The 22,148-nt window shown below is 45.1% G+C and overlaps 1 protein-coding gene across 11 annotated transcripts in view; it reads left to right on the top strand.

Moving 5' to 3' along the window:
* The window catches only part of DTNB (dystrobrevin beta), a 171,536-nt gene that overhangs the window by 125,099 nt on the left and 24,289 nt on the right, over nt 1-22,148 (top strand). The gene's annotated exons all lie outside the window — the stretch shown is intronic.

The following is a 22,148-nucleotide window of genomic DNA, read 5'->3' as shown; positions in this document are numbered from 1 at the left end:
CAACAATTATTTATGTATTCATTTTAAAAAATTACAATCCAGTCATGTATGGTGCTTCGTATTATATTTAAAAAATCAAATAATGACAAAAATGGCTCAGACAGGGAGAGTAGGAGCAGCAGTGGCGTAGTGTTAAGAGTAGGTGTACTCTAATTTGGAGAACCGGGTTTGATTCCCCACTCTGCCGCTTGAGCTGTGGAGGCTTATCTGGGGAATTCAGATTAGCCTGTGCAACACACGCCAGCTGGGTGACCTTGGGCTAGTCACAGTTCTTCAGTGCTCTCTCAGCCCCACCTACCTCACAGGGAGTTTGTTGTGAGGGGGGAAAAGAAAGAAGTTTGTAAGCCCCTTTGAGTCTCCTACAGGAGAGGAAAGGGGAATATAAATCCAACTCTTCTTCTTCTAGTTGTTGTCAGGTGTTTGTAAACGCTTTGGCATGTCTCCCAAAATGTTGAGGGTGTGCCACCTCTGACATGTGTGTCATAAGTTCGCCATCATGGGACTGGACCATTCATGGTTTCCTCCCCTTTTGTCGCGGCTAACTTGTGTATATACAGGCAAAAAGGAAAAGAAAACAGACTTTTGTGCTACGTTCAAATAGTGTTTTTGCAAAGAGTGTGTCATGCTAGTGTGTGTTTTGGGTACCATGTTCTGCCCTCATTTAGAGGAATTTGAAGAGGAATGCTGAAATAGAACTCCAAATTGATGTCTTGGGCCCCTAGGAAACAATCCCATATATGCTATTGCAAATGGCTCATGGTGGAGTGAATGTGGCCTGAGGTGCTTGCACACATTTGTCAACAGCAGCTGGGTCCTGTAAATAGTGTTACCATTTGGGAGGCAACAGAAGTGTCTTGACACGGTCTATTAAAAGAGGATTGTCTCCCTTCAGATGGGGTGGTTTATTTGAACAGTCCCTTCCCACCTTCCTCTAAGTCAGGGGTCTGCCACCTGCGGCTCTCCAGATGTTCACGGACTACAATTGGCCATTCTGGCAGGGGCTGATGGGAATTGTAGTCCGTGTACACCTGGAGAGCCACAGGTTGCAGACCCCTGCTCTAAGTCATCCTCTGGCTATGCTCCCAGCCTTCTTAAAACTCCAGATTTTGGATTCTGTGTGAGCCCAGTGGCCTGGCTGACTCCTAAGAAGTAGAATGCAAGACTGGAGGAGATCTCAGGTCTCATTGGGGGAGACTGCAGATCTTCAAATGCAGATTGGATAAAACATCCACAATCAGTGTTTTCTCCAATCTGCATTTGGGGTAGAGGTTTCTCTAGCCTTGTTTTTCCAAAGACTTTGGCTCTGTTGAACAATTTAATGACTCTCCCAGTGCACGTTGTGAATATGCCTGATATCCATGGTTGGGGCAGTGATTAGAGTATCAGACTAGGACTGGGGAGACCTGAATTCAGCTTTCTTCATAAAGCCATTTTAAAATAGCAAGGTTTCACAGCATCTTAAAGGCTAATTAGTTTGTTGTGGCTGTGTAGATAACACATTCCTCACCACTGGATTCTTGGTCAGTTACCCCAAGATAAGAACATCCTACTTTGCAGGCTGGTTGTAGGATAAAATCTATGAGGGAGTACTGTGTATGCTACCCTGAGCTCCTTAGAATAAAAGAACTTTGTAAAGAACTCTGAAAAGAAATTTGAGCCAGGACACATTTGCACCACCAGAATGTGCCAAAGAGAATACCTCAAATTTCAGGTTCCCATATCTGTAAGGGGCCTGGGACCTGGCCTTGTTCTCAGAGAACATCTTGTTCCTAATTCATCAGCAGATGGTTGGTAGCTACTTCTCCTTTCTGGAGATCAAGAGGAAAGAATGGTTAGAGTTACTGCTTTTTGATCAGGCTATTTCTGTTCAAAAAGCCTTGATAAAAGAAAACTCCAAGTTGACAAGCGACCAAGATGGCTTTTAGCTTGCCATAGTGAAATCCTCCTCATCTGAGAAATGGATTCATAAGGGGCTGGGAAACTCTTGTGGATGGAAGATGGTGTGGTCCCACCATGGTCACAAAACTGGTGAGAAGCCCAGCCTCTTGGTCTCAGTTTCTGAACCCAATAGGGATGACAAGGCTGTGCGTGACCTGCAACTCTGCAGGGAAGATCAAGGAATGCCTTCCGGCAAGCTAAAGAACCAGGCTTCTGCACGGTTGATTTCCCATTGGATTGTTGGGGTAGACTTGCAGCAAAAGAAGTGAATCTCCTCTGAAGGAACCTCTCCTTCATTCATGGTGAATGATGTCCTGGCAAACTGAGCTGGGAAGCTGTCTTGCAGACATGCCTGAATAACAATACTTAGTTGTCAGGGGAAGTGACATCACAGGGGGTGCCCAGTGTGTGGAAAAAAATGTTTTGTTATTCAGGGTATCAATGCCGTCCTGGAACAGCCTGTGGGAGCCAAAATAAGCTGCTTCACTTTGACACAATTGGCACATGAAGGCAGCCTGAACCTGATTTGATGTCAAAGCTGCTCTACCACACAGAGTGAGCCTCACCCCAGACCAGGCTGTTTGTGAGGAAGCCCTCCGGTTTAATCCACAACCTCAAGAAAATGTTTGCTTTTTACTGCAACTTCTCCTTTCTCTGGGACATCAAGGACTACCACGCCCTGGCCTTGAATGTATGGCTGGGTAGACTTGGCACCACAGTGAAATTTCTCTTGGAGGGGATATGAAGGAGTGGCTGAGCACTGGTTTTGACTTCCATATTTGCAGTCGAGAATATCCCCCCCCCTTTTTTTAACCTCAAGTAGTTCTCCCTCCCCCACCCCAACTCACGAGGCTTGGCCCCTGCTTGAGAATCAGCAACAAATCTGTGCGGCAGCCCCCTTCCTGCACTTCAACCTCTTCTCTGACTGTGGTACTCCCTGCTTTGTAGATTTCACATCTGTGGGGACAGGGCTGGGTGAATATAGCCTTGCTTCTCACCATAGATCTGGATTTAGAAGGTGTTTTGGTCTCTTCCCGAATGAGAGGGACACTCCGGGAGTTCTGCAGAATTAGCTGTTTACAAGAACAGCTTTGCTGTTTTGCAAGGGGGCCTCTGTTACCCACCCTCAGAGATCTAGCCCCCACTTTGAGGGACCCCCTCCCTATTCACAGCCAGTCAGCAGTTTCTGCTTCATAGAAGTTAATCATTATGGTAGAGTTTTTGTTGGTTTTTGCTACAGACTCCCTCTTTCAAAGGGAGGAGTTAGGCTAGAATGCTGCCTCAGTCATTTACTCTGGCCTGAAACTTTGTGTGCAGCCTAGGGGGGGGGAGGGGGCTGAGGAAGGGGTCTGCAGGCCTTCTTGTGTGTGTGTGTGTGTGTGTGTGTTTAAAACTGCTAAATTAGCTGTTTTAAATTTATCTTGGGATCCTCTCAGGCATGTGCATGCAAGCCCTGCCGCTCAGCCCTTGACGACTGGCTCCGCCATTTTAACTGTTTCTGGTTCCTGCATTCTGCTGCTAGGGAGTCTGCGTCAGGAGCCCCCGTGTGCAGGCTCCCCGAGTCACAGCTGCAGCAAGGCCCCCAGTGTGTTTTGGTGCACTTAATTTAATTATGCAATTCTGCACAATTAAATATGAACCGCTCGACATGACTGGCAATCTTCTGCCTCATAATGCCGTCGATCCCGCCTGCTCTTTTTACTCCAGCATTTGATTAGGCAGCTGTGCTTTTTTTGGGAGAAACCCGTGCCAACAGAGGCCCAAAAATAGAACACACGAAATGGACCATGCACGTCTCTCTCCCTCTACTGTACATTGCTGTCAGGACGCCAGGAGCACATGCCGCGACCCCCTCTCCTGGCTGCACTAAAGCACCTTTCCCTGCTGTGTGTACCACACAGCCGTTCTGAAGCCAGTAACCAAGATGATGATGGCGTGGGTTTTTTTTTTGTTTAAACATGCAGCAGCAGAAAGAAGGGAATTGTCCATACCAGCCATCTGCTACCTGGCCGCCTTCCATGCGCTCAGGAGACAGCAATGTATGGATGAAGTGCCTCTTTCATTGCGTTGCCATGATAACAGCCCTGATTTAGCTTTTAGCAGGGGGTTTTATTAACGCTTTGGAAAAGGTTATTAGGCTGATGAAGTAATAAGCTTTTTATGGGCCCCTTTATGGGGATTGTTCTTGGATGCTCTACTGTACTGAACAACGGAAGGGGTCAGGAGAAGTGTAAGGGCCTTTTTTGAAGGCAGATATTGTTGTGTGCACAAGGCCAGTTTTCTGCTCCAGAATAAAAGGTGTCCTACTCAAATAGTCCAGCTTAATACCTGCCCTTCCTACCACTCTATGCTGTGAGGATTCACTTCCAAAGTACAGATGATTTTCAAGGTCCATGTCCAGTGGGAATCTTTGCATGTTAAAGCACAGGCAAGAGCGGCTGATCTGGCTAATAAGAGCAGCTGGTCTTTTATTAGAAAATTGCAGGAGATTGCAAAGGACAAAGGCAAAACAGAAATACATCAATGTGTAAGGTTGAGGAAGTGGCATGGCTGGGCCAGAGCCTTGTCCCGGGAGAGGAAGCAGTTGTTTAGTGCAGAGGGCCTTAACATGAGGTCAGCAAGGACAATAAGTCTCTACGCAGCATGGGTATTATTGCAAAGTGGGTAGGCTGTCAAACTAGGATCCAGAAGACCTACTCAGCCATGTAATTCGCTGGATGACTTTGGGCCAGTCTCAGCCTCTCAGCCTTGTGAGAATAAAACAGGAGGGGAGAGAACTATGTGCACTTCCCCTGGTGTCGTAGAGAAGATCAGAATAAAAATAGCATAGATGATTGGACAGACAGACAAATCTGGCTGAAGGAGCTCTAGTATCTCAACAGTGTGTGAACAGAAGGAGCATTTCCCAGAAGGCCCTGCCCCATGGTTGTTTCCTAATTGAAATAACTACCTCAAGGTAGCTTATGTTGTCAATTTGCCGCTGGTTTATGGCGACCCCTTATGGGGTTTTCAAGGTGAGAGATTAATAGATGTGGTTTGCCATTGTCTTCCTCTACAGCAGCCCTGGTATTCCTTGGTGGTCTCCCTTCCAAATGCTAACTAGAGGTAATCCTGCTTAGCTTCTGAGATCTGACGAGATCGGGCTAGTCTGACCCATGCAAGTCAGGGCCCAAAGTAGCTTTCAACCTCATAAAATCAAACTAAAATTACTGGATGTGATGCGGAAGGCATGGATTAGTTGTGCCACTTGAATCTGGCCATCCCAGATATCTGTGACTGTCCTTGAAGCTCAAGGTAAGGTCAGAATGGCATTTTACCTCTGCAGATGTTTATTCCTGTGCCTGTCTTTTGCTGTATTGTGCTAAAACTGTGTGTGGTGGGCATTTGAGGAGATACTTGGCAAGTGCATTTTAACACCTGTCTGCCTAATCTCTCCTGCATTTGCGTTATCTCGCAAAGGCAAGACTGGACATCCTGTGTTGGCTGCCAGAGTTGCTTAAGGAAGCCAGGGCTATGATCCAGAAAGCACAGAGAGAAGGAAGGGGTGGGAGAGAACTGGTAGCCAAATGAGTCTCTGCAAGAGGGCAGATGCAGCTGGGGACTTAAAGCTGAGCTACTGTCCCACTGAATAGGAGATGGTCACCCCTCGCTCCTGAAGCACAACATCTTTGTCGGTATCTACTGGGAAACCAACAGTACTCAGCAAACCATGAAGAGCTATCTCGTGTGGCTCAGTAGCCCCTCATCCTGCCGAACCTCTCTTCTGTTAGCCCAGTGACAGGCTGGAGCCTGGGATAGAGGATCTGCCTGGGAGCTGAGGAACCAGGGTGCTAGTGCTCTTTGGGAATGCCCCCTTAGCCCTGGAAGAGTTTGTGGTGTGTATCCATCCACCTGTCTTTAGCCCTTGGTGGAAGCAAGCCCCACCCCCACAATGTCAAAAACCCACTCTGGTTTGGGGGGAGCTTCTGTCTGACATAATAATACTTAGCTAAATGGACCACCGGGAGGGAAGGCAGCATGTTATAGGCCAATCTCATCAGATCTCGGAAGCCGAGCAGGGCCGATACCAGAAAGGGAGATCTCCAAATGAGCAAGGCACTGGCTTGATCACTTGCCTTGAAAGCCCCTTGTTGGGGTCGCTGTTAATCAGCTATGACTGGATGGCACTTTCCACACAAGTGGACCACCAGTCTAGTTCAGCACAAAGCAGATTCCAATAAGCAGCATCTGTTCTGGTAGGCATGCAGCATCCCGTTATTGGGTTTTGAAATGATTGACACAATTTCAAAATGTTAAGTTTCCCTCTGCCATAAATGAATGACTGATCTTAAAGAACCTTCCAGTTGAAAAGTTGTAGTTCTTCAGGGCGTGACAGCGATGAGCCTGTGGAAAATACATGTTCGTGTAACGGAGGCTGCAGCTAGGCCTGCTGCTCCCTGGACTAGAATTCCGACTTAGCATCCTCTGCTGGGACCTTCCTTCCCGTTCTCTTTGCTTCCATTGATTTCATCAGAGCTTCTTCTCTGTCCAGCTTCTGGGTAAAGCATTTTGAGAACAAAATATTGCGGCAAGCTGATATTATTTTGAGTTTAACATCCAAGATGTGTTTTCTGTTCCTAAACCACTTGGAATGCCTTGGGAGTGAGCCAGCATGGCCCCTCTAATGCATTTCAGTTCTCAGTGACCCCCCACACACACACACACTTCCTTGTTTTGCTCGGCACGCCTCTGCATAGCAAGGCTCCTGTGAATCTTGGCTCGGGAGAGGAGCATGTAGGATTACAAAAAGGCCTGGTTTTATTTTTGTAGCCATTTGAGCCATGGGATTATCAGCCTGCTGCTCTTCCATGCTGCAGCTGGGCCAGAATCAGGGTGGTAGAGAACCCAGATCTTTTTTTGCTTTCTCTGCTCATGTAACGGTTAGCTTTTTAAGGAGACTGATGTATTAATTTTAAAATGTATGCTCTGCTTTTCCCTAATCCCCCTCCCTCACACGCACCCAGACTGGTTAAAATAAAAAGTTCAGTCCTATTGGACCTTACTGTCCAAGTACGATCTTCACCACCACAGAATGGTGCATCCCAATCCCAGGCCTTTTCTGCATGCACAGCTCCCCACAGATTTCCCCAGTGGCCATACCTTATGTCTTGGAAACGTCTTCTATTCAATCATTCCACATGCCTCCTTTCCCTCGCATTGTCTTTGCCCTTGAGTCCTTGGTGGCATTTATTCCACATGCTGCTGCTTAAAATGTATTATTTCCCTTTTTTTGCTTTTGTGTAGGCACTGTAGCATTACCGTGCAGTTACCTAGAAGCAGCAATTCAAAAAAAGTCTCAGCCTCCATTTCTACCATTGAGAACTACCCACGCAAAATGGAAGGAAAAAAAACCCTACTGTAGCAGGCATCATTATCTGAAGAAACAGGAACATGTAGCCCACTCCCCCCCCCATTTTTTTTTAGCCAAATTAGAGCAGAAGTAATGCACATTCATTGCTGTGGCAGTCTCTTGTCAATTTCATTCACTCCTAGCTATAGACAGAAGTTATCTCCAATTTAATGCTACACAATTAGTTCGATATGAAATTGACTAAACTGGTCCAATCACTTCTGCTTCTTTGTATCTGTGCCTGAACTGTTAGCATCACAAGCTCTTAGTGAAATTGACAAAGCTGATCTAAACATCAAGAGAAATTGACAAAGCTGATTCAATCGCCCCTGCTTCTTTGTATATGTGTCTGAAATGTTAACATGGCAAACTCTAGGTGAAATTGACAAAACTGATCCAATCGTATCTGTTTCTTATCTCTGCTTCAGTGTTACATTGTTAGTTCGATATGACAAAAAGAAAGAATATATTTTAAAATGCCTTTTGAAAATGGAGGACAGAGGGAGAAGAAAATGGCTTGAGAGGAGATTAGGAATCTATATGAGGCATACAGTGAATACATGGGGAATAAAATGAATACAGAATGAGTTGGACTATAGCACCCTTGGGAAAATCAAGGAATTCTACTCAATCCTTGCCTTTTACTGCAGTAAAAGGAAGGTTAATATAGCGCTATGCCTCCACACCACCGCTCTATCCTGGGGGGGGGGGATTAAAGGAGGGGATGGGGGAAATGACTGACCAAGGTCTGAAGGGTAAGTTGGGCGACTACACAGGGGCATGGAGAAGGGCTGAGTGTTTGGAGGGGCGGGGAAATGAACACTGATTCAATATGATTGCACAATCAAGAGCAACTGGCTCAGAAACGGTTCAGGAAAAAATATTAAGGTAAAAGTGTTTGTGAAAAGAGCAAAGGAAAAGTTAGGTGGAAACAATAGTTTCTGGCATCTGGTAGCAGGAAACATAAAAGACTCGTGCAAAAAAGGCCCCACACCAGCTAGGCAGTCTGAAAGGATATTAATGTTGACAGGATCAAAAATTGTTGAGAGTTCCATGATGTTTAACCAGGATGCAAATCCCCTGTCTGAGTACCATCATAATTTGTCATCTGAGGTGGTCACGACTACATGTCAGAGCTGAAACCAGGCCAGAAAAGAATCTGGATAATCAATGTCATCCAAGAGCCACTGGAGATGAGAACGCCCTGCTGGATCAGACCGGTGGTCCATCTAGTCCAGTATCCTGACTCACACAGTGGCCAACCAATTACTTCAGTTCTAGGGAGAAAAAAATTCTTTGTTGACTCTCTCCACACCATGCATGATTTTTTAGATCCGTCATTTCCTACCTTTGTGATCTTTTATAAATCAAGAAGTCTCAGACTCTTTTCCTCATAGAGAAGGTGCTCCAACCTCCTAATCATCTTGGCTACTCTCTTCTGCCACAGTAACAATATTTATTGCAGCAGTCGCTTGTCAGTTTCTTCTTGCAAAAGCAGCTTCCTTTGTCAATTTCACTCACTCCTAGCTGCAGACACTTACCTTTACCTTAACATGACATCACATTTGAGATGAAATTGACAAAGCCGATAAAACTGAACTGGCTTGCGTCTGTGCCCTTACCTTACATTGATAATGCGACAGAGAAAAAAAATATGAATCCTTTCAAAAATGAACGATAAGGGAGAGGAGGAAACAAAGAGTTATGTGGGGGAAAGGCGCCTGGAGACAACTCCTTTTCCAGGCGCCGCCCCACACTCAGGGCAAGGCTTGGGGGTGGAAGTTTGGTGCGTGGCCCCACCCCTGAGCCCCGCCCCGGCCTCTGGGCCAGCCGGCTTTTGAAAGCTGGAGCTTTTGAAAGCAGGGAAACCTGGCCAATGCCCAACCTCCATGCAGGCCACGGGCGGGGGTTTGCCCCCAAGCCCCACCCCCAACCTCCGTGCAAAATGTTTTTTGAAAGTCAGCTTTTAAAAGCATGGGGGTGGGGCTCGCATGGGGCCACACCCACCAAGCCCTGGCCTCCGTGCAGGCCAGGGGTGGGATGGGGTCCCAACCCTGAGCCCCACCCCCAGTCTCCATGCTTTCAAAAGCCAGCTTTCAAAGCTCTGGCTTTCAAAAGTTGGTCTGCAGAGAGGTGGGGCGGTTCTTGGTAGCATGCAGCTTGGGTGCACGCCGTTTGATCACTTGGGGTGTCCCCATGTCCCTAGGATGGTATGCCCCTGGGAGGAAATGGCTGAAAGGAAGGGTTGTTCTTCTACCACCACCATTAGGAAGAATGCATTTTCAGCAGTAACTTAGGGAATAAATGCAACTGAAGAGACAATGGGAAAAATGACAAGGGGAATGGAGGTGAGTGGAATGATTTCACAGAAAACGTTTCCAAGACACAAGGTCTGACCACTGGGAAAATCTGTAGTAAGCTGTGCATGTGGGAAAGGCCTTGCCCAAGAACAAATGATTGGAACCTAGCCTATTGGAGGTAAACAGGAGGCATTAAGGGATGATTCCTAAGGAGGGGTCACACCATGGCCACAAGTAGCACAGCAGCACTCTATCCCTCAGCAAGGTTTATACCAAGGAAGTTTCCTGGGTGACCTTGAGACAGTTGTACCCCCTCTGCCTAGCCTACCTCACAGGGCTGTTGTGTAGATAACATGTTGGAGAATACGTAAACCGCCCTGGGAAGAAAGCTGGGGTGTAAATAAAGTACAGTGGAACCTTGGTTTTCATTGCTTTCAGTTTTCATCAGTTTCGGTTTTCATAGATTTTTTCAGTGAAAAATTTGTCTCCGTTTTCATTGCTTTGCCTCGGTTTTCATCGATTTGCAGTAAGGTGCAGGGGTTTGTGGAGAAAAATCACCCAGACAAAGCTGTTGCAGGCCGTGTCTGCAACTTGTTTAATGACAATGTCTTGCCCCATTTCAGACAAATCTTAAAGAGGCGTCAGAAACAGACCTCTTTGGACAGCTTTCTGGTGCGACATTGATCCACTGACTCTGAAACTGGTCCTAGTGTTATTGTTTGTTACTGTTTTCAGCATTAAACACTCTGTTTATTCACCCAAAAATGTGTTTTTGGTATGTTTTTTGGAGTGCCTAGAACGGATTAATTGGATTTACATTGATTTCTATGGAAAAGTTTGCCTCGGTTTTCATCGGTTTCGGTTTTCATCTATTCTTTTCGGACGGATTACCAACGAAAACCGACGTTCCACTGTAATAAAATAATAATATGGCCCGCCTCCTCTCCAGCATGCTGAATGATTAGTAGAGGCTGCAGCCAGGAAGGTGAATCATTGAGCATGCTGGTTGTCAGTTTCACTCTTCTGAGGGCCTTCTTGTCAACATCGAATTGAAAAGTAACCTTCAGAATTGGACAAGCATCATACGTTGTATCCAATGTGTCAGAGCAAATGCAAGTTATTTTATTTGCAAAGTGTTTAGGGAATCGGGTTCAATGTGCTGTCAAGACCCCCCCCCCCCTCCATGTGAACAGTTTCTACTGACTAAAGTAGAAGCAGACCCCTAACCTTCTCAAAAAAAAAAAAAAAAGCAAACAGTGCAGGATGACATTGAGCAGATGCCGTGGTGGCAGAGAAATACATTTTTATTTTTGGGGTTTTTTTAATCCATTTCTCTGGAATAGGCCCTACAATGGGCTATGACATGTATCAGTTTCATTCAGCCTGAGTCTTTTGCCCCTGATATTGAACCTCTTATCCTATCTTTGCTTTTGAAAGGGGAAAATGCTCATTTTATGTACATCCAGCATCAGCAGCTCTCTCGCTCCTGTAATTTCATTCCATCTTTGTCCCCTTTCTGGGTCCAACCACCGAAGATGGTGATTGTCGAACCATTTTGGTTTGAGTCCATTTAAACTAGACATGATTAAGAACATAAGAAAGTGCCTGCTGGATCAGACCAGAGTCCATCTAGTCCAGCACTCTGCTATCCACAGTGGCCCACCAGATGCCTTTGGGAGTTCACATGCAGGATCTGAAAGCAATGGCCTTCTGTTGCTGCTGCTGCTCCCGAGCACCTGGTCTGCTAAGGCCTTTGCAAACTCAGATCAAGAAGGATCAAGATTGGTAGCCATAGATCGACTTCTCCATCAATCTGTCCAAGTCCCTTTTAAAGCTATCCAGGTTAGTGGCCCTCACCACCTCCTGTGGCAGTATATTCTAAACACCAATCACGTGTTGCGTGAAGAAATGTTTCCTTTTATTAGTCTTAATTCTTCCCCCCAGCATTTTCAATGTATGCCCCCTGGTTTTAGTATTGTGAAAAAGAGAGAAAAATTTCTCTCTGTCAACATTTTCTACCCCATGCATAATTTTATAGACTTCAATCATATCCCCCCCTCAGACGTCTCCTCTCCGAACGCTGCAGCCTCTCCTCATAAGGAATATGAAAGCAAGAAGCCACTGTCCAGGTATGTCCCGGCATTGAACTTGCCTGTGCCCAGCTAAGATGTAGTCCGACCTAATAACCTCAACAATCTCCTGGCAGGCATATTCACCAGGTCAAGAACCAGTCTGGTGCTGTTTCCTAACCTGGTGAATGTGCCTGCAAGGAGAGTCAGCAGACGTGGCTTCCTTTGCCCTGGAAAGATTTCCATCGGTATAGAAGCAGTGTGTGTTTACATTATATGAAAACATTTTTATAACTCTCGTAAAGCTGTGCAAAAAACCTGTGTGATTTGTCTCTGTTGGGCTCTTGCCTTTTGTAGCGTGCTGTGATACACCAATAACATTCAAGCATTTTTTTAAAGCTTTTTTTGGTAAAACAATTTATTTCCATTAAACGCCTTTCCCTGCCCTGGTTTCTGTAAACCCAACAATGGTGTCTGCTCCAGCATTTAGCTTTTAGAATGGGGAGAGGGACTCATTCTAATCTTACTGTGCCTACCCAGAACCAAGGGGGCTCCCTGGCCCCTCCTTCCAATGGGAGGTGGCAACACATGAACTCTTTCTTTAAAATATAAATGTTGAGTTTTTCAGTACTTCTGTTTTTATTTTGGAAAAAGTAGGTTGTGGAGGGATTTGGCTTCTGACTTGAGGCCCTCCAACCCCTTCTGTCTGATGCTTTTCCTTCTGCACTCATGTTTTCTCTGTGACGCCTCTCTCTCTTTGCAGAGCTTTTTGTGAAGGGCAGTATCTGGTGTTCCTTTGAAGGTTTTCTTGGCTGGCTTCTACTTGCTTTTCACCTAAGATAGTTCCAAGTCTCTCTGTTTTCATCTTCCTTAGTGGCTCTGCAGTTCGTCATTTGTCCTTGGTTGCCAAATTTAAACTTGAACTGTTTTGTTCCCTTTCTCATAATACTACACTTATTTGTTTATTTTTATTTTATTAGATCTATATCCCGCCCTTTCCCAACCAGGCTCAGGCTAAGGGTGACTAACAATATAAAAATATGCCCATCTATTGAAATACATAATACAGTTTAAAAGCCCCTCAATTGAAATTCCTGTTGGCACTCCTGGATCTCATTCTTTAAACATTTCCCCAGATGATCAACCAAGGAGGGAGGGCACAAAGGGAAACTAGGCAAAATCCAAACCAAAGCAGTTAAAAAATCAGAATAAATTACATTAAATAGTAATAGGGTTAGGGTAGGGATAGGGAGGCCAGCAATTACATAACTGTCACTGCCTCAACCACAAGCCTGGTGAAACACCTCCATCTTATGGACCTCCAGAATTGAGCCAGATGCTGCAGGGCACGGGTCTCAGTTGACAAAGAGTTCCATCTGGCCAGGGCCAGAGCTGAGAAACCTCTGGCTCTGATTGAGGACAACTGGATGCTTCTAGGGCCAGAGTCCACCCTCAATTTTTTCCCAGTGGAGCATAGAGCCCTTTGGGGATGGGGCGAAAGAAAGAAAGAAAGGAAGGAAGAAAAGAAAGAAAGAAAGAAAGAAAGAAAGAAAGAAAGAAAGAAAGAAAGAAAGAAAGAAAGAAAGAAAGAAAGAAAGAAAGAAAGAAAGAAAGAAAGAAAGAAAGAAAGAAAGAAAGAAAGAAAGAAAGAAAGAAAGAAAGAAAGAAAGAAAGAAAGAAAGAAAGAAAGAAAGAAAGAAAGAAAGAAAGAAAGAACCCTTTACGGGTTGTAATGGGAGAGGCAGTCCTGCAGGTACAACAGAGCCAGACCGTTTAAGGCTATAAAGATTAACACCAAAACCTTAGACCTGATCCAGTGTTCAACTGGGAGCCAGTGCAGCTCAGGCTGAATGTGAAATCTTAGTGGTTTCTCCGTAAGGACCCTCAGCACTGCATTCTGGACCAGCTGAAATTTCCGGAGCAGCCTCAAGAGCAGCCCTGCATAGTGAGAGTTACAGTAATCTAGTCTGAAAGTGACCATTGCATGGCTCACCGTGGCTAAGTCAGGGTAAGACAGATAAGGCACCAACTGCTTATGTATTGTTGAAGGGTTTCACAGACAGAATCAACAAACTTTTGAGGATTTTCTGGGCTATGGAACCATGCTGCTAACATTTCACCTTCATCTATGGCTGGCATCTTCATAAGCATGTCATGGTGAGATGTGTTTCACTCCCCGGCACAGTGTGGAGTGAGTGCGTGGTGGGCTGCACCTCTGAACACCATTTTGTGGATTGGAGTGGGAAAAGTAGAGGAAGGATATTGCTTTCTTTCCTGCTTGTGGTTTTTCCGGGGGCATGTGATTTAACCACCACATGAAACAGAATACTGGACCCACATGGATCTTTTTCCATAGGGCTTGTTCTGTTCTTAACTTTTTTTTTTCTGGTTCTCTTCAGAACTTTATTTGCTTGTGAGCTGGTTCAGTTCAGTTGGAAGGGGATGTGGCACAGTGGAGAGGTACCTGCTCTACACACATAGCTAAAAATTTCTATGCTGCCTGTCCTAGAAACCTGCCTGAACCGGCTTATGGAATAAACGAAACCAGGGCGCTGCAAGATTTATCTCAGTTCTACAGGACCGGTAAAGCCAGCGTTCTCCTGCCAGGCTTATAGTTGAGGGCAGCAACACATTTGATCTGCCTTGACTAGCTGCCCTTCCCCTCCTTTCCTGGTGTGATTGTGTATTAGCAGGGTCAGGCAGGATATTTTACTTGAATTGATCTGCCCTGTGTGGAGTTTTAAGGTCTCACTGCACTGTATATGTTTTTTTTTTATGTATGTATGTATGTATGTATGTATGTATGTATGTATGTATGTATGTATGTATGTATTTATTTATTTATTTATTTATTCCAAATAAATTTATTTCGAACCAAAGATCACTGACATATACATCAATAATCAAGCTGTTACACAACATAAATATATGACAATTTAACAATTTGTACTAAATATAGATTATTATATTATAATATTAAAACTTTACATATTGTTATTAATCGCACCAATATTTACAAAAAATTCCTATTTACTATAACCACTACTATTCACAATCTATAACGATTCATAAACCTTCCGTAATACACCAGCAAGACAACTATCAGCAGACTAAGACAAGTTCAATGTCCCCCTTATTACACCAAATGAGTAATATCCCCCCCCCCCTTTTGTTTCCTCCTGTAACATTGGTCATCCAGAAAATCATTTTTAGCTGTTTATCACTAAGAGAACAATTGGAGCCATTCATTCACCCATATATGTTTTTATTGATACACTGACTGGAAGCTGCTCTCAGCCTGCCTAGGCAGGGAGAGTGGGATACAAATCCAATAAATAAACAAACTGAAATAATAATAAAAAGAATAAAGCACCTGAGGGCCAGGTGCAAGTGTTTTACCAAGGTGAACAGGCTTGAGTGGTTTTCCTGTTGTTGCCATGGCTGCCAATACTCTGCAGCAGAAATTGGACTTCCTTGTGGTAGGCTGCCCCCACCAGCTTCCCTCCCCATAGTCCTCTGGTTGTGGCTTCTCCTTGAACCCTGCCCCACTGGGGCTTTTTCAGGGCGGTTATTTTTTCTAATCAGCAATTGAGTATTGCTATAAGAATCTTTGTGTCAGATTTTCTGGATCCTTAACTTCCATTTCTATAAAAGTGTCTAGAAAGGGGCTAGAGACGCTTAAAAAATGAAAGGACTCAAGAGAACCTGATACGCAGATGGTTATGACCAGTGGTGGGATCCAAAAATTTTAATAACAGGTTCGGATGGTGGTGGAATTCAAACAGTGGCGCCGCCGCACACATGCACCCCCAGTCCCTATTGGGCAGGGAGGTTGCTTTAGTAACCCATTCTTGACACTCAGAAAAAATTAGTAACCACTTCTAGAGAAGTGGTGAGAACTGGTTGGATCCCACCTCTGGTTATGACATTATGATATGACAGTATTATTCAGCTGTCATTTTTTAAAAGTTCCCCTTGTTGTTGGGAAGATGGCTGCCGTGGGGACAGGAGAGGGGGAAATGGCTGCTATTTGGGCAGGATGGGGAGAAGCCAAACTTTCATACCCACATGCAAGTCTCCCAGGCTTTTCCTCAAACTTCACCATAAGGAGGTTGGGGAAGATCGAAGAAAAGCTGTGAAAAACTGTGGAGGTACACTGATGCTGATCCACAATCTTTTCTGAAGGCTCCTGTTGTGAATTTCTGAATCCTTCATCCTAGTTTTACAGGGTGGGGCTGTGAAGTGAGAATACCTGTCGCTGTTCTTCTGGTCTCCACTCTTCAACCTGTCCAAGGATACGAGGCCCTACTGGAGCTGTGCTGTTACTGCCAGCAAAATCCTCGCTTTGAGGGTATAAGTAAGCAAGTAAAGCCTTTATTGGCATACACAGGATGACTCAGTATTACTTATAAAATACACATGAGACACACAGTGGCTAAAACGCATTTCTTCAGCTAAAAAGCTCAACTGGCAAACGTAAAATATCGATAGCAATTAAATAATATTGCCAACTATATGAGTATAAGATTGCTAACCATTTAAAATTTAATATCCATCTTGACTTGCGACTATTACGTTTAGCAGAAATTTCGCTATATGCTCACACACAGTGGGATCTAGGTTGTCCAAGATTAGGGTATATTTTACTTGCTCGTTACATTCCCAAAGGAGGAGGAAATGGTCGTTTATGCCAGACCTACCAAAGGTTTAATTGACAGTCCCTTTGAATGCAGCCTCTTCCACCTGCAGTGGGATTCTTACCTGCTCCCTCTTAAGCAAGAGGCAGGGTAAAAGTGGACGCGGTCCTGATTTTGGAATTTAGAGTCCAAAATCCTAGACCACCGCAATCAACTAAGGTGAAACACCATTCAGAACAAAAAGATATCAGTCAGATGTTCTCTCCCACTATATTCCTTTGGAGTAGCTATGTTCTGTGGATAGAGGCCTGTTAAATGGTACCCTCGGGCAGGCATCTGAGAGAACTGCTGCCTGCTCTCAGGCATTTTCCATAGCACTCTCCTGCCTCGTGAAGTGGCCTCCTTGAACCTATCAGGGAGGCCCCCACTTGGTTAATTTTCCTGAGGCTTTGCAAGACTGAATCCTTTAGATGAGCTTTGAAAAGCAAGAAATAGGTGCTCCAACTGGTTTGTTGAGTTGGCGTTTCAAGCTGGCTTTATCACCTGTGCTTTATGACCAAGAAAGGTTGTCTTTCTGAGTTTTTAAAAAATTACTTTTAGTTAACATTGGAGTGTATCCAACCATGCAATTCCTCCCACTGAACAGCAATTCTATTTGGGGAGGGGCAGGTGGTGATTCCCAATAACCCCACCCCTCCCAAAGCAAACTCCTACTTTGCCTCCTGTGCTATTCCTGAGAGCCCACTGACCTCCCCCCCCCCAATAAAATAGAAAGGAAAGGCTTAGTGGATTGAATCTGGAGGTGGGAAATAGGCAAGGCGTGTTCCGCTAAATGCTGTTGATGGTTGGATACACTCCACTGTGACCTCTCTCCAAAATAAACAAAGATAGAGGTTGGAGGCTTGAAAATGCCCTCCCCCTCGAAAGGCACATTACTGGGAAACAAATTGAAGCACACCTGTCAGTTTTGTGACAGATGTAGGCATGTTCCACCGAGAAGTTCTCCTCAGCTCCATCGAAATCAATGAGAATAGGAGAATTGCCCCATGTTAAGTAGTTTGTATTTTCAGGAGCCAGAATGCCTTGGCTCAATCCTGGATCCCACTTAAATGGCAAATGGAATGGAAAGTACAGGAACACACCCACACCCTTACCATCCTCCTTACCTGTTAAGGTCACAAGTGCTCTTTACCTGGACTGTACTCTCCAGCTTTTTCTCTGGTGTTAACAGGAAGTGCTCTGTAGTAATGGAATTTCTTTTTCAACTTCCAGGTGACAGTGGACGGATAGAGTTTATTTGGCATCCAGTCAGGAGCTGAGGTCACACATTGGCTTTGATTCTGCAGAAAAACAGCCAAGTTTTCTGTAAAATCCAGCCCCATCAAACTGAAGCAAAAAGACCCTAGTTTAGCCTGCTGTGCTGTGTCTCCTCCACATTGTCCCCACCATGCTGCTAACATATTGATGTCCACCTTTCTGCCCGACTGTTTTAGCCAAGTCTTTCTGTGGTTCTTTATCCTCCTAAAGCACTACTTTTTCTGTACTCATCTGTCAGTGGGATTAAATCTGGTTCTTTCTGCCTCTTAATATAGTTGGGAAGAGGAGGAGGTATGGGGCGGGGGGAGCGCATGACGCTGTTTCCAGGAAGCGAGAAAACAGCCACACTCACATGCTGAAGTCTCGAGCATGATGGTTGAAGGCTTCATCTCTAACCTAAACTTATTTGTGAAATCTAAGCCATTCCAGAGTCTGGTCAGCATCTGAACGAGAAATCTCCTGGGTCCATGACGGAAGAAAAGCGAGCTATATCAATTGAATGAAGACAGAAATACATCCCTTTATAACATAATATGTAGTTTGGTCTTTCAAGACTAAGTGAAAAAGACAAATCATGCTAAGAAACGTTGAAGGCAGCAAGAAAAGAGGAAGGCCCAACGTGAGATGGGCAGAGTAAAGAAAGCTCTCATTTTGCAAGACCTGAGCAAGGCTGTTAATAAAAGGACCATGTTGAGATCATCAATTCACTGGGCTTCTGGGGCTACAGCTTGGACTTGGCAGGCAGGCTTTGCCCAAGTCCCCATCTTTCGTGTAATGGTTAGTATACCAAGTTGTGTTGTTCTTTCCCCCGTCCTCTAGTTCCCTATCTGCCAGAATCTCTGTCTGTCTTTTTTGTCTCACCTAATCTGACTTGCTTGGGCTTAAGGTCAGCTGACCAATACAGCTGAAATAGGTTGTCTAGCATCCTGGCCTTGACTTGGTTGTCCAGGTTTTTATCTTTCAATGGTTTTGGATTTACTTGGTGTGTTTTTGAATGATTGCCTCTGTTCTATAGCTCTGGAGTCAGTGTCCCAATGTAGAGTTACTCCCAGGTATCTTTTCCTACTGTTTTGCAGTTCAATATAGCTTGGGCTTACAAAGGAGGCAAGCATGGTATCGGTATGTATTGGTTTGTTTTGTGTGTGTGTGTGTATGTGTAAGATTTTGCTATGTAGATAGTTAATAACATAGCTGCACCTGGCCACAGGCTAACATATGTGAATGAAGGACATCTTCAGTGAGCAGCAGTGGTGTAGAGGTTAAGAGCAGGTACATTCTAATCTGGAGGAACTGGGTGTGATTCCCCGCTCTGCCGCTTGAGCTGTGGAGGCTTATCTGGGGAATTCAGATTAGCCTGTGCATTCCCACACACGCCAGCTGTAGGGCCAGCTGGGTGACTTTGGACTAGTCACAGCTTCTTGGAGCTCTCTCAGCCCCACCTACCTCACAGGGTGTTTGTTGTGAGAGGGGAAGGGCAAGGAGTTTGTAAGCCCCTTTGAGTCTCCTACAGGAGAGAAAGGGGAGATATAAATCCAAACTCCTCCTCCACCTCCTCCTCCTCCTCCTCCAACTCCTCCAACTCCTCCACCTCCTCCTCCTCCTCCTCCTCCTCCTCCTCCCCCTCCCTCCTCCTCCTCCTGCCTCCCTCCTCCTCCTCCTCCCTCCTCCTTGCTGCTTCCTTCTTCTCTTCTTCTTCTTCTTCTTCTTTCTTTCTTCTTCTTCTCTTCTTCTTCTTCTCCTTTCTTCTTCTTCTCTTTCTTCTTCTCTCTCTTCTCCTTCTTCTTTCTTCTTTCTTCTTTCTTTCTCTTTTCTCTTTTCTCTTCTTCTTCTTCTTCTTCTTCTTCTTCTTCTTCTTCTTCTTCTTCTTCTTCTTCTTCTTCTTCTTCTTCTTCTTCTTCTTCTTCTTCTTCTTCTTCTTCTTCTTCTCCTCCTGCTAGCAGCATTAGAACTTTTTTTTTGCCGTCAAGTAACAGCTGACTTACGGCCCCCCTTCAGAATTTTCAAGGCAAGAGAAATTCAGAGATGTTTGCCATTGCCTGCATCTGCATCTGCATCACACCCTTGGTATCCTTTGGAGGTCTCCTTCCCAAATAGTTGTCAGGGTCGAGGCTGAGAGTGTGTGACCAGTTGAGTGAGGATTTGAACTTGAATTTCCCAGATCCTAGTCCGACACCATAACCACTACACCAAGCTGGCTTAGAGGTGTCCAAATAATGCCTGCATTGGTTCTATAATTTGAAGGCTTGGAGTCTCAATAAATTGCCATTAGAGGGAATCTGTGGCCAGTTACGCACAAGGCATCTGCTGTGCGATGGGGGCAAATGTGCATTGCCCCGCTTAACTAATTTCTTAAAATGTACGGATGTATTTCTCCTCAAACCCTCCCACTTTCACTCTTCTATTTCTCCCGTGGCAAAGCAACAAACAACAAACCTAATCTCCACAGCCAGAGTAGGCAGAGTTGCCGGGTCTTTTCCTTTGCTAAAAGACCGAATAAAGATATTATAAAGACCGGGGGTGGGGAAGGGAGGAGGACCTACCACATGGTCCCCTTCTTCAGCAGTCTGTGGTCCAGGGAATGGCTCTGTCTCCTTTTGTGTGTGGGAGGGGTTTATATTGGGAAAGGGGCTACAATATTGATATACTTGCTATCACAGGTATATCAATATAAGTTCAATTTAAAGGGCTTTAACAAAGCCCTTTATCTTGCAATTATGGATGTGTGCCTTCAAGAGGAGTTGATGGGCAGAGTTAAGAGACCCAGGAAAAGCTGCAGAGGCCCACTGAGACCAGCAAGCTAGCTTCAGGGCAGGCAGAGAATGGCTCCTCATGTGTAAACAGAAAAATGGGAGGAGACCCCTCTGCGAGCCTATTATGTACTGAAAAGCCCTGAGGTAAGTGTTCTGTGCATAATGGGCCAGTGAGAATTGTGTCTCACATTGGCCTGCTCATGGGAAAAAGACAGGGAAGCTGTAGGACCAAACTTCTCTGCACTTTGTTCCTGTTTCTTGCCAAAGAAGGCCCAAGAGGGCCCTTGTTTTTCTTGATTTTTTCCCCCAGGTAGAGCTGGGGAAAGCTGTAGGGAAAGCTGGTGCAATAGCTAGCATTTTATTTCAGAACGCTTCAACGTTACCCATGTCTTTTTGTGTGGTGTACAGCTTCGGACTAGGTTGTGGGGGACCCAGTTCAGATCCCCACTTTACCAAGGAGCTCACCAGGTAACCTTAGGTCAGTCACACACACTCAGCCTAAGCTACCCCACAAAGTTATTGCTGTTAGGGCATAAAATAGAGGAGTGGAGAACAGTATGTGCTACCCTGGGCTCCTTGGAGAAAAACTGGAAGAAAAATTAATTAAATTGCTGCATTTGTGAGAGATAATGCATTTCTTCCTTACCAGTGAACGTGGTCTTCCAGCATTAATGGGGACAGGTTGTGGAAAAAGATTAACGTGGGTGTGAATAAGAGTCTTTCTCTGAAGGTGTGTCAGAATCCTGCTCTGGGATTGTCAAAACACTTCCCCTCCACCTGTTCAATGAAACTAACTTCAATTAATATGTTGCATATATTACCTTTCTTTGTGCATAACTCAGGGTGGGAGTGGGGGGTTGTCTCCTGTGTAGGATTTGAATGCCAGATTCCAGTATGAAAGAAGGGGAAATTTAAAAAAAATCTTTTGGGGAGGGGACCTGTCTAAAAGTATGTAGAATTTGAAATACGTTCTTCTGCCTAATGAAGTATCGTTTAGAACTCAGTCATGCAAACCATACCCCAGCTTTAGGTCATATTTGTATCTGGTGTCTCTGGGTGGTTTGAAGCTGGAGAAAGGAGGACTCCTTGGATCTGCATGTGGCCGCCAGAAAGGCAGCAGCAGAAGAGGCAGTTGTGGAATTGCATCCGCATTCAGCAAGTCCAAAGGCTAGCATTCGGGGTTTTTTTGTAAACTGTTTGCCACCTTTCCATGCATAAACATAAGCCCTAGATAAAATGCATTTTCAGGTCACAGCACCCGAAAGCAAGATAAATACCCCTATAGCTTCTAATCCAAAGTGTATAAGAACACAGTTATATAACAAAACCAGAAGGCCCCTGAGGGAAAAAACAGTCTTCCACTGCATCCTAAAATTGAGCAGAGAGACCCACTGAAAACTCCACCTGAAGAACCAGAGCAGATAGAAAATGTGCTCTGTCTAATCAAAGAGGTCTGTACCTGTCGCGAAAGAGGCTCTAAGAGGAGAAGCTGTTCTGGAGAACTAGGCAGGTGCCGGGGGTTATACAGGGGGTGGGCATACCGATCCCAGATTGTGAAGAACTGGAACTCCCCTGGCAAACCTCACTCTGCACCCCTCAGGTCCAGTTGTCTTGGTACAGGCCTCACCATCCCTCAAATGAAGCTGCGTAGAAACTGACTTCCATTTCACCGCCGTGGGTATTGCCAGATTCCTTCCGCTCCAGTGACGGCATGGTTTCCATAGCAGCAAAGATGGCCGGGGGGGGGG

The sequence above is a fragment of the Sphaerodactylus townsendi genome, linkage group LG01 (assembly GCF_021028975.2).
Source record: "Sphaerodactylus townsendi isolate TG3544 linkage group LG01, MPM_Stown_v2.3, whole genome shotgun sequence".
Taxonomy (NCBI): Eukaryota; Metazoa; Chordata; class Lepidosauria; order Squamata; family Sphaerodactylidae; genus Sphaerodactylus; species Sphaerodactylus townsendi.
This window is presented reverse-complemented; position numbering and strand designations above follow the sequence as displayed.